We start from the raw sequence: 13,286 nt of genomic DNA, 5'->3' as shown, positions 1-13,286 counted from the left end.
ATACCCAGCTTCAACACTAAGGTGAGAGCCCAATGGGTTGACCTCCAGGAGATGATGAAAATCCTCCAGTTTGAGTTTCTTCCAGTGACGTCTCATCACCACTCTATCTTGGGGCTTAAACGGATGCTCTTTAATCACAAGAGAGATTTTCACCAAAAAATGGTCAGTCCAAGCTACAGAACTGGGCCTGGTTACCTTGGCCCCAGTTAAGTTAGTGGAAAAAGGATCAAGAATATGGCCCCCCAGATGAGTGGGGGAGGTGACCAGCTGATTGAGCTGAAGGGCCTCCAAATCAGCCAAGGTACTGCTGATAGTGGGCATATGGGTGCAGTCAAAATGAAGATTAAGGTCTCCAAGAATGCAAAAGCTGGCACAGCCCAATGCCAGGGAACTGACACAGTCAGGGAGAGCCTTTCGAAAAGCAGTGTCACAGCCAGGAGGGCGATAGATTAGGAAACCGGACAGAGTGAACTGATGGCTAATAGAAATCCTAAAAAAAGCACTTTCACACCCCACTAGGTCCACTACCCTCCATTCACATGGATAGCAGGATTTTACTACTACAGCAATGCCACCACCCCTAGATAACCGATTATGTGTAAAAATGGAATAATCAGCGGGGAGTGCAAGATTGATGGCAGCCACATCAGCATCTTGAAGCCATGTTTCTGTCATAAAAAATACGTCTGGCAGTTCTTCACTAATGAGATCATTGAGTTCTGCATAATGCTTCGGAAGGGATCTAATGTTCAGATTCCAGACCGTAATGTCTCGAGGAACCAGAGGCCTACTGGCGGGGGGCTTAACCGGGACAAGTTCTCTAAAGGCACGAATCGGAGCGGGGGCGATAAGGGACCATGTCCCACAACTACAGGTATGCGGACCACAGAGGGGACTGACCGGCTCATAGTGGCAGCGAAGAATGGAATGGCTAATGCCGAACAAGTCGGCCCGAGAATAAACATACCTTGGCAGCATTTACAGATGGAACCCTCAGGCAGAGTGCCACCACGCCTGATGCCGCCTTAGCGCGGACTGGCGCAGACGGGCAGGACTCTGGCACGACTCAGGCGCAGCGAAGGCACGCCCGCTGCGCGGAACCGCTGCTCGGAACCGCTGCTCGCTCGAGAACTGGCTAAAGTAGGGTTACCACGTGTAGGCAGCACCACTAGACCGCACCAGATGGCGCGCTAAAGCGTCACCACCCCTCCCAAGATGGCGGCCAATTTACAACAATTTACCAAGCCCCCAGAACCGGAGCCGCTAAAACAGCGGTGGAACATCAATTATATGCAGGTAAGAGGGAGAATGCCCTACGTTAAAAACAGGGAATAAGAAAATAAAGTAACAGAAATACAAAACAGGTATTAAAATGCGGAGCGCGCCTGCAACACAGCGCTAGCATGCGCGAGTCCGTAATGCAATAAAAGCAAGTGTACCTTGGCCAATGCAATAACACAGGCCAGGCACGAGGAGAAGCTGATGTAAACAATGCAATAACATAGGCCAGGCACGAGGAGAATCTGATGCAAACAATGCAATAACACAGGCCAGGCATGAGGAGAATCTGATGTAAACAATGCTATAACACAGCTCAGGCACTAGGAGAATCCAATGGAATAACACAGGCCAGGCACTAGGAGAATCTGATGTAAACAATGCAATAACACAGCCAGGCACGAGGAGAATCTGACGCAAACAATGCAATAACACAAGCCAGGCACTAGGAGAATCTGATGTAAACAATGCAATAACACAGGCCAGGCACGAGGAGAATCTGACGCAAACAATGCAATAACACGAGCCAGGGACTAGGAGAATCTGACAAAAACAATACAATAACATGGGCCAGGCACTAGCGTTGAAGCAAATAATGCAATAACACGGGCCAGGCACCAAGAGAATCCGATGCAAACAATGCAATAACACGGGCCAGGCACCAAGAGAATCTGAAGCAAACAATGCAATAACACGGGCCAAGCACCAAGAGAATCTCTATGCAAGCAATGCAATAACACGGGCCAGGCACTAGGAGAATCTGATGCAAACAATGCAATAACACGGGCCAGGCACCAAGAGAATCTGAAGCAAACAATGCAATAACATGGGCCAGGCACTAGAAGAATCTGATGCAAACTATGCAATAACACAGGCTAAGCACATGGAGAATCTGAAGCAAACAATGCAAAAACACAGGCCAAACACTATGATAATCTGATGCAATCAATGCAATAACATAGGCCAGGCACGAGGAGAATTTGATACAAACAATGCAATAACACAGGCCAGGCACTAGGAGAATTTGATACAAACAATGCAATAAAAGAGGCCAGGCACGAGGAGAATCTGATGTAAACAATGCAATAACACTGCTCAGGCACTAGGAGAATCCAATGCAATAACACAGGCCAGGCACTAGGAGAATCTGATGTAAACAATGCAATAACACAGGCCAGGCACGAGGAGAATCTGACGCAAACAATGCAATAACACAGGACAGGCACTAGGAGAATCTGATGCAAACAATGCAATAACACAGGCCAGGCACGAGGAGAATCTGACGCAAACAATGCAATAACACAGGCCAGGCACAAGGAGAATCTGATGTAAACAATGCAATTACACAGGCCAGGCACGAGGAGAATCTGATGCAAACAATGCAATAACACAGGCCAGGCACGAGGAGAATCTCATGTAAACAATGCAAAACCATAGGCCAGGCACTAGGAGAATCTTATGCAAACAATGCAATAACACAGGCCAGGCACCAGGAGAATCTAAAGCAAACAATGCAATAACACAGGCCAGGCACGAGAAGAATCTAAAGCAAACAATGCAATAACACAGGCCAGGCTCGAGGACAATCTGATACAAACAATGCAATAACGCAGGTCAGGCACTAGAGGAATCTTGTGCAAACAATGCAATAACACAGGCCAGGCACTAGGAGAATCTGACACAAACAATGCAATAACGCAGGTCAGGCACTAGAGGAATCTTGTGCAAACAATGCAATAACACAGGCCAGGCACTAGGAGAATCTGACGCAAACAATGCAATAACACTGGTCAGGCACTCGGAGAATCTGATGCAAACAATGCAATAACACGAGCCAGGGACTAGGAGAATCTGATAAAAACAATGCAATAACACGGGCCAGGCACCAAGAGAATCTGAAGCAAACAATGCAATAACACGGGCCAAGCACCAAGAGAATCTCTATGCAAACAATGCAATAACACGGGCCAGGCACCAAGAGAATCTGAAGCAAACAATGCAATAACATGGGCCAAGCACCAAGAGAATCTGATGCAAACAATGCAATAACACGGGCCAGGCACCAAGAGAATCTGAAGCAAACAATGCAATAACATGGGCCAAGCACCAAGAGAATCTGATGCAAACAATGCAATAACACGGGCCAGGCACCAAGAGAATCTGAAGCAAACAATGCAATAACATGGGCCAAGCACCAAGAGAATCTGATGCAAACAATGCAATAACATGGGCCAGGCACTAGCGTTGAAGCAAATAATGCAATAACACGGGCCAGGCACTAGGAGAATCCGATGCAAACAATGCAATAACACGGGCCAGGCACCAAGAGAATCTGAAGCAAACAATGCAATAACACGGGCCAAGCACCAAGAGAATCTCTATGCAAACAATGCAATACCACGGGCCAGGCACCAAGAGAATCTGAAGCAAACAATGCAATAACACGGGCCAAGCACCAAGAGAATCTGATGCAAACAATGCAATAACACGGGCCAGGCACCAAGAGAATCTGAAGCAAACAATGCAATAACATGGGCCAAGCACCAAGAGAATCTGATGCAAACAATGCAATAACACGGGCCAGGCACCAAGAGAACCTGAAGCAAACAATGCAATAACATGGGCCAAGCACCAAGAAAATCTGATGCAAACAATGCAATAACATGGGCCAGGCACTAGCGTTGAAGCAAATAATGCAATAACACGGGCCAGGCACTAGGAGAATCCGATGCAAATAATGCAATAACACGGGCCAGGCACCAAGAGAATCTGAAGCAAACAATGCAATAACACGGGCCAAGCACCAAGAGAATCTCTATGCAAACAATGCAATAACACGGGCCAGGCACCAAGAGAATCTGAAGCAAACAATGCAATAACATGGGCCAAGCACCAAGAGAATCTGATGCAAACAATGCAATAACACAGGCCAAACACTATAAAAATCTGATGCAAACAATGTAATAACACAGGCCAGGAATGAGGAAAATCTGAAGCAAACTATGCAATAACACAGGCCAGGCACGAGGAGAATCTGAAGCAAACAATGCAAAAACACAGGCCAAACACTATGAAAATCTGATGCAAACAATGCAATAACACAGGCCAGGAATGAGGAGAATCTGAAGCAAACAATGCAATAACACAGGCGAGGCACTAGGAGAATCTGATGCAAACAATGCAATAACACAGGCCAGGAATGAGGAGAATCTGAAGCAAACAATGCAATAACACAGGCCAGGCACGAGGAGAATCTGATGCAAATAATGCAATAACACAGGCCAGGCACTAGGATTGATTTAAACAATGCAATAACACAGGCCAGGCACGAGGAGAATCTGATGCAGGTGAGCATGTAATACCTGGTGGGATCTAGTGTATTGTGTGGACATGAGGGTGGGAGGGCAAAGACTAGCTTCATATGGACTGAAGCATGGGCAAAGTGAGCAATATTTTAAGGAAGTATTACCATATAGTAAATCATCCAGAGTCAGTTTTTTTTTTCCGGGCCAGGTACGGGATATTACGTACCAAGGGGTGTCAGAGAGATTATAATCTTCCCTTCAAGGGTCATCTGCTTTACAAAGAATTTCAATACAGGGAGTGACTCTAAAAAGCAGCAACGGGACATGCAGTGAGAGGAGAGATTGCAGATTATCACTAACGTTATGGAACAGCACACAACTTTAGAGGCTGCGTAGAAACAAAGGAGATCCCTGAAATGGGCTCTGCACTTGGCCCCCCAGATAGAAGAGCTCAGCTCAGCCCCAGGGACCCCTGACAGAAGAGCCCGGCTCAGCCCCGGGACCCCGGATAGAAGAGCCCAGCTCAGCCCCAGGGGCCCCAGATAGAAGAGCCCAGCTCAGCCCCCCAGGGGCCCCGGGTAGAAGAGCCCAGCTCAGCCCCAGGGGCCCCGGATAGAAGAGCCCAGCTCAGCCCTAGAATAGCCCAGCTCAGCCCCAGGGGCCCCGGATAGAATAGCCCAGCTCAGCACCAGGGCCCCCCGGATAGAAGAGCCCAGCTCAGCCCCAGGGCCCCCCAGATAGAAGAGCTCAGCTCAGCCCCAGGGGCCCCTGGATAGAAGAGCCCAGCTCAGCCCCAGGGGCCCCCGGATAGAAGAGCCCAGCTCAGGCACAGGGGCCCTGGATAGAAGAGCCCAGCACAGCCCCAGGACCCCCAGATAGAAGAGCCCAGCTCAGCCCCAGGGGCCCCCGGATAGAAGAGCCCAGCTCAGCCCGGCTCCTGCAGAGATTTCCTCCAGGATTATTCAGTCTATTTCTACAAACACAGCAGAAGGTGCTGACAATCTCCTACCTGAGCGGAGACCTGTGCAGACGTGTCCAGGCTCTCTCCTCCTCCTAGGGCTTGGGGGGGAGGTCTGGGGTCTGGGGGTGGTCAATCTGGGGTTTGAGGGGGGTCTGCAGATGAAGGTAACTGCACAGACAGACAGGGCTCCTTCCTTCTCTGCTGCAGGCTGCAAACACCAGGAGAGGCCGGAAGTGATATCACAACCGCTGCTGGTGCTGTCTCTGCCGCCGCTGACCCGGAAGACGAAACCCTTCTCCCTTTCATCCAATGTGCAGCTCAGCGGGTTTCATCAGCAGGCGAGGATCGCCCTCTGGTGGCTGCTGACGGAACCGCCACCTCCAGGCTCCAGCAGGAAAACAAGCACTGGCACCTGCAAAGACACAGACATGGATGACTTGGTCTCATATGGGAAACAAGCATTGGTTCCTGTAAAGACACAGACATGCGTGTTATGGGAAACAAGCATTGGTTCCTGTAAAGACACAGACATGCGTGTTATGGGAAACAAGCATTGGCGCCTGTAAACACACAGACATGGGTCTTATGGGAAACAAACATTGGCGCTGTAAAGACACAGACATGGGTGTTATGGGAAAAAAGCATTGGTTCCTGTAAAGACAGACTTGAGTGTTATGGGAAACAAGCATTGGCGCCTGTAAACACACAGAAATGGGTGTTATGGAAACAAGCATTGGCTCCTGTAAACACACAGACATGGGTGTTATGGGAAACAAGCCTTGGTGCCTGTAAACACACAGACATGGGTGTTATGGGAAACAAGCATTGGCTCCTGTAAACACACAGACATGGGTGTTATGGGAAACAAGCCTTGGTGCCTGTAAACACACAGACATGGGTGTTATGGGAAACAAGCATTGGTTCCTGTAAAGACACAGACATGCGTGTTATGGGAACCAAGCATTGGTGCCTGTAAACACACAGACATGAGTCTTATGGGAAACAAGCAATGGCACCTGTAAAGACACAGATATGGGACACTCACAGTCCAAGGGCAGGCCTCACCCTTGCATGGTGTGCTCTTGATGAGCCTCAGGTTCAGCCCTCATGCCAGCTCTGCTCCCTCCCTCAGTGAAATACCAGCAATTTGTTCATTGTTTAACTTCTTCAAAGGCACAGACATGATATTAAGGAGTGAATTGAAATGAGGACTTGTATTTCATTCAATGTGTTCAATGTAGACACAGCTGCTGCAATGAGGCTGAGCAGCGTTTCTAATGTTCCTGTTCCTGAGGGTGATTCCTTATATTTGACAGGGCTGCGAATCCTCAAGCTATAGCTGCCAAGGTTTCAGAATGTTATGTGTGACATTTTCATAATTTCAGTCAAAGTATGAGTGACATTCCAATGACTATGAGTGACACTGTCTTGCGGCGGGCAAAATCAAGTAATAAAGATTAGAGAAACAGATAAATATCAGAAATTACCCCCATTTGAGCAACTAGAAACTCTAATAAGGTCTTAAAACTGCAGCAAAGCAGCAGAAATGGAAAGAAGGGCAATAACCGGAGACAGCAGCATGACTGCAGCTCTCAGTGACAGAGACATTTTCCCCCTGAAATAAAACCAAACACGTAAGTCCACGGAAGAAGCTAAATATCAGAAATACACCCTTTAAAACAGTAATAAGCTTTGGAAAGACGTTCAAGCTTCTGCACAGCCCCTGAATTGCAAACTAACTAACCCACAGTCCCTTTCTAAGATGAATGATACTGGAAGGGGCCTGCTAGCAGAAGGCTTGTGTTTTAAAACTTCATGGGATATAAATTGCACATAGATGATCAAACATGATAATTAAAAAATCATTTTTAGAACCATTAAATGTGAACTGTAACTCGTCCAAGCATGTTTTTTTTTAAGGGACCATTTCTTCCTTTTCCGTCTTAATACTGCTTTTCAAAAAAGGTTTTTCTTTTGGCGTTTATAAAAATAGAAGAGTTCAGGTCTTACAAGCAATATTCTGCTTAGGCCGCATGTGGAGAGCAGGGCACGTGTACACTCCAGTACGGATGAGAGCGCTAGGTCAGGTGTAACATGAAAACGAAGTACAGAACTCCCACGATCGCTTTTAGGTGACCTCAAGACGCCACAATGTACTAAAGAAACAGCCCATGGAAAATAAAATGCAATCGTTTAGACAAAAACGCAGTCATGTAGATAAGAACCGGAGTATGTGCAAAACAAGAGAAGTTCGGTATTAAATACACTCGTATCACTGCTAAACAATTCCCAAGCAGGCCTCTGCGACAGATTATGAAATAATTGCATAACATTATGATGTGAATGCAGAGCCCCCACACTGCCCAGATGAACAGAAGGGCCCTGCACACATTTGTTTTCAGAAGTTGCTGTCAAGGAGAGCTACAACATAGATACTGAGCACGTGAGCTGCGCTGAATTAAGTTCGCTAGAAGAAACCAAGAGAACCTGTTTACTAAATAGAATAATTCAGTCTAAAAACAAAGCTACATTGGCACAACTTAGCTGAATAGCTTAGACAATTGTGACAAATGTGGCCTCTGTCTTTACAAGAATGGAATAAGACAACTGCAATGTATTCGCATGTCTTGTAAAAAAAAAAAAAACTCTGCCACACACGCTAGTTACATGAGGAAAGAGAGCGCACGACGGGAACGTCGTACCACACATAAATCAAGGACAATTTGCAATTAAATACATGTTTACTTTTTAAGGAACGCTACAAATTGAAGATATTTTCCATTCTTATTGAACAATGCCACTCCAGTAAGCAAAAACATAGCCGGGACTGCATAGAAGAGGGTTTCGCTGTGAATAAGCAGCACAACCTTTTACTATTTAGTACAAACAACTCAGGTCACAAACTGGCACTGAAAATATTAGGAACAGCAGCACTGGCAGTGCCCTAGCGCCATTAATAAAATGTAAAGTACACTTTGAATAAAACCGATACCTCTCGAACAGCAGCAATTGTACGGGCCGGATCTCGCCGCAATGACTACCTCCGACAATCAACTCTCTCCCGCTGCTTTGCACCACATCAGGGTTTGCATTTCTCTGCTGCTTTCTTGTCCACCTCCCCCTTCAGGAGCTCACTCATAAAACAAGGAAAGAAGCAGGTTGTAGTCACAATAAAGTCATGAGACAGAACCATCAGGTGTGACCCACACATGTGTCTCTGACTCAGTGGATGATGTCTGCTGGAGGGGGTATTTCACCCACACAGGGGTCTCTCACTGAGTGGATGGGGTCTGAGGACGGAAGGGGTATTTCACCCACACAGGGGTCTCTCACTCAGTGGACGGGGTCTGAGGACAAAGAGGGTATTTCACCCACACAGGGTCTCTCACTCAGTGCGCGGGGTCTGAGGACGGAGGGGGTATTTCACCCACACAGGGACGGTGGCGAGGGTGAGGTCAGCGGAGCGAAGCTGGCGGTTCGGGGTGTAGAAGCTGAGTCATCTATTGAGGTACGCTGGTCCGGTGTTGTGGAGTGCATTGTATGCGTGGGTGAGGAGCTTGAAGAATATCCTCTTGACGGGGAGCCAGTACAGGTCTCTCAGGTGGGATGTGATGTGGCTGTGGCAGGGGATGCCGAGGCTGAGGCGTGCTGAGGCATTCTGTATGTGTTGTAGTCGTTTCTGGAGTTTGGCCGAGGCTCCTGCGTAGAGGGCGTTGGCGTAGTCCTGCCTGCCGGTGACGAGGGCCTGGGTGACTGTCCTTCTGGTTCCAGTGGGGATCCATCTGTAGATCTTGCGGAGCATGCAGAAGGTGTTGAAGCAGGAGGAGGATATGGCGTTGACTTGCTGGGTCATTGACAGCGATAAGTCCAGAATGGACCCCAGATTGCGTGTGTGGTCGGTGGGAGTCGGTGCGGCTCCCAGTGTGGCCGGCATTCAGGAGTCGTCCCAGGTGGACAGGGTGCAGCTGTCTTGTCCGAGTACAGTTTCAGGCGGCTGTTCTTCATCCTTTCGGTGACGGCCTTCATTCCTTTGTGAAGGTTGGTTTTGGCGGTGGTGGGGGCCTTGGTGAGGGAGAGGATCAGCTGGGTGTCGTTGGTGTATGAGATGATGTTGAGGTCATGCGATCGGGCTATGTGGGTGAGCGGTGCCATGTAGACGTTGAAAAGTGTCGGGCTGAGGGATGATCCTTGGGGAATATGTAATTCAATATAATGATTAATCAATAGAATAAACGGTGGATGTTGCCAAACTGATACAAATACCCATCATTGATAAGCATGCCAAAAGCCAGGTGTTTCAATGTGCGAGATAACCATATCATGCAATCACGTCAACGTGAAGTAATAGAGGTATCACCCTATGTGAATGATTGTAGCAACCACAAACGCCAACAGAATTGTTAAACGACTGTCTGCTTACTGAATGTAATGTGTGGTCTCTCTCCTAGATGGAGGAGCTTTACAAGCTACCAAAATAACAAAACAGGAATGAGGGGATGCCACATTGCTACATAATAGCACATGATTATGTTGTATTTATCAGTAATCTCATGCAGACAATACCTTTAACGATAAACCTCATGTGAGGTTCCAAGGGTCAATATCTGGACACAGCGTACACTCGAAAATTATAACCAAACCATAGTGCACAAATTAGTGCAAGATTTTTAAACACAGGTGGTTAGGTGGAAAGGTAATCACAGAATTCTTACCAGCAACCTATGCTGACTTTACAATACTCCTTGAGTTTTACTCGGTGATCTGGAGCTCTCTATAACAAACAGAGCCATGTTAGCCTCACGTTCTACAAAATGAAATTACATCTACAAAGGGGTCGTGTCAGAAGCCTTCTTACCCAAAATAAATATCCTCCTATTCTTCATACTCCTCTGCTTATTGCTACGCTGTGGCACCAAAACAGTTGAACAAGAGTATCAGGGGGATTTTAATTGTAATTTGTGTGAACTAACAAAGGATAATAGGTGTGGCCTAGCACAGGACAATGGTGAGGGCCATTTGCATTTCAAACATACTATTTTAGGGGAACAGTTTAACAGTTTGTTAGCTAACTTTGACCTAGGGTTTGCAAATTAAATGTGTACCTCACCTTCTGTATCAGCTCCAACATTTAATGGTAGGGGTTGCTCTACAACCATAGACTATGTTATTATTTCTAACAAATGTGGGAACAGAATTCACTCCTTTAGTGTTTCCGATATAGTATTGAGCGACCACTTCCCGCTTTGTGTGACCGTCCTACTACCTACTGTATCCACGCTGATTAATGAGAAAGAAAGCGACAGTTTGGACACGAATTTAGCCATCGGTAGCGTTAATGGATATACGCTGAAATGGGCCATGGTAAACGAGGCAGAGATAATTCAAATAGTGGTTGATAAATGCTTTTCAGAAATAATGACGTGTCTAGGGGTAGATTCACCACCTGAAATTTGTCTTGCATCCTTCCTTGTAATATCGAATAAAATTAAAGATTCCCTTATGAGGCAGTTTAAGAATCAAAAAAAAGGGGGAGGTTGGTTTGACTCTAGGTGCACTAGGGCCTACGCGCTCCTAAAGAAGGCGCTGTACAAAAAACCTAGATCCGCTGAGGAGGTCAGTAGATGTAGGAAAGAATACAAAATGGCAATTAAAGAAAGGAAGAATACTCTGAGGACTGAAGCTTGGGAGGCTCTTCATTCTGCTTCTACAAGGAATGATGGCGCAAGTTTTTGGAAACTCATGAGAACTCCCTTTCTTAGGGAAGAGGTCGATCCAAAAATAGAAATAGCAATCCCTGACTCAGACTGGGTTAGACACTTCTCGAGAGTATATGAGGGCGAGGAACAAGTGGGGTCTTCGATCCCTGCTGTTGATTACTCCCCCAATAGAAACTTGCACTTTACTCTAGAGGAGGTTGAAAGAGCTCTGAGTAAAAGCAAGAGCGGTAAAGCACCTGGCCCAGACGGGGTCCCCATAGATATATTTAAGACAATTTCTTCTCTCTGGGCGCCCCTCCTGGTCCAGGTGCTTAACGCCAGCTGTGTTACTGATTTCCTGCCCACCTGGGTGGAATCTGTAATAGTTCCGATCTATAAGAAGGGGAATAGACATGACCCGGCCTGTTACAGGCCTATTTCCCTTCTGGATTCCTTTACAAAAATAGCAGGTAGAGTAATTTTGGACCGGCTCTTGGAGTGGGCAGAGGAAAACTCTGTTCTGTCTGATCTTCAGTATGGCTTTCGCTCCGGCTTGGGGACAGTAAAACAGGGATTGAACCTCCTTATATTGGTCGGGAAATACACGAGGGCAAAACAGGGCAACCTGTTTTTGGCCTTCGTGGATCTCTCGGCCGCCTTTGATTGTGTGATCCATTCTAAGCTGTGGTTATTACTGGAACAACTCGGGGTTGAATCTAATATTATTTATTATCTTAAACGTTTTTATAGCGACGCTTCAGCCCGCGTTCGCTTTGGCCTAAGGGGAGAACGCAACGACAAAATTCAAATCAGGAGTGCGGTCAGGCAGGGCTGTGTCCTGGCCCCTTTCCTTTTTAACTTGTATATAAATGGATTGGAAGAAGTTCTGTGCAAAGATAGCTTGGATCCCCCATATGTAGGCGGCCACCCAATACCAGCACTTCTGTACGCTGTCGATGCTGTACTTATGTCAGGTACTCAAGTGGGCCTACAGCGAGTGGTTGATAGCTTTTCCCGCTTTATGAATGAGCTGGGCCTGAAAGTCAATACATCAAAGACTTTCACTATGTATTGTGGTAGGCATAGCAAACCTAAGAGGCCCATTTTTATTGCAGGACAGAAGCTCGAATTTGCCAAGCATTTTTCTTATCTTGGGATACTATTCGCTCAAAATGAGACATGGACCCAAGCTGTGTCTGTAAAAAAACTTGAGCTGCTACAATCGACTGCTGCTCTTAAAATCTTTTCAAATAAATTAGGGACTAGACCACCTGTAGAATTAATTAAAATTTACAAAGCTAAGTGTGTGGCTGGCGCTACCTATGGTAGTGGGGTTTGGGGTTTTGCAAACCCCGCACCCATCCAGATGGCTGAAAATTCATTTTTAAAATATATCTTGGAACTTCCCAAAAGCTCACCTAATGACAATTGCCATGCAGAACTGGGTCTTTCTTACATAACTGATCTAATTAAACTAGAGCCTGTGCTATTATGGCACAGACTTTGGACACAAGAAGCCACGCACTTAAATAGAGATGTTCTGACAGACATTTTAAAATTAGAGGGAGCCACAAAGATACCATGGGTGAACTATGTTTGTAACTTTTTAAAGGACATGGGGAGAGAAGATTATTTCTTGAACCCTACCAACATTTCAGCTATCTCACGGAAAGAGTTGAAAAGGTAGGGTCTAGCTCTTCTGGACTCTCACACAATTACAACGGAGGTCTTAAAACCTTCTGTCCTACAGCATCAAATGGTTTTAATGACTTTTAATATTCAGCCCTATTTAATACATGTATCTAATAAATATGAGCATGTTTTACTTTCACGCTTTAGATTTGGTATTGTCCACAGATTGGTTAGTTTTCCTATGATTAATAACTGGATGCATGATCTACCTCCTACCCCTGGGACAATATTTCACCTCAGAGTACTATCCATGTTTTCCTATTTTGTAAATTTTATGATGCAACAAGGAAAAATGTCTTACTGCCATTATTAAGAGAATTAGGACATTGTTAGTGTCGTGCGGCGATGCTTAAT

General features: G+C 46.3%; 1 protein-coding gene across 1 annotated transcript in view; it reads right to left on the bottom strand.

Moving 5' to 3' along the window:
* Positions 1-5,796, bottom strand: part of LOC144806426 (uncharacterized) — a 557,808-nt gene extending 552,012 nt beyond the window's left edge. The window contains exon 1 of the mRNA XM_078672792.1: positions 5,593-5,796. The gene's annotated coding sequence lies outside the window, so the exon portion shown is untranslated. The remainder of the gene's footprint in view (positions 1-5,592) is intronic.
* Between the last annotated feature and the right edge of the window lie 7,490 nt (positions 5,797-13,286).

Source organism: Lissotriton helveticus (assembly GCF_964261635.1).
Source record: "Lissotriton helveticus chromosome 1_1 unlocalized genomic scaffold, aLisHel1.1 SUPER_1_unloc_7, whole genome shotgun sequence".
NCBI lineage: Eukaryota > Metazoa > Chordata > Amphibia > Caudata > Salamandridae > Lissotriton > Lissotriton helveticus.
This window is presented reverse-complemented; position numbering and strand designations above follow the sequence as displayed.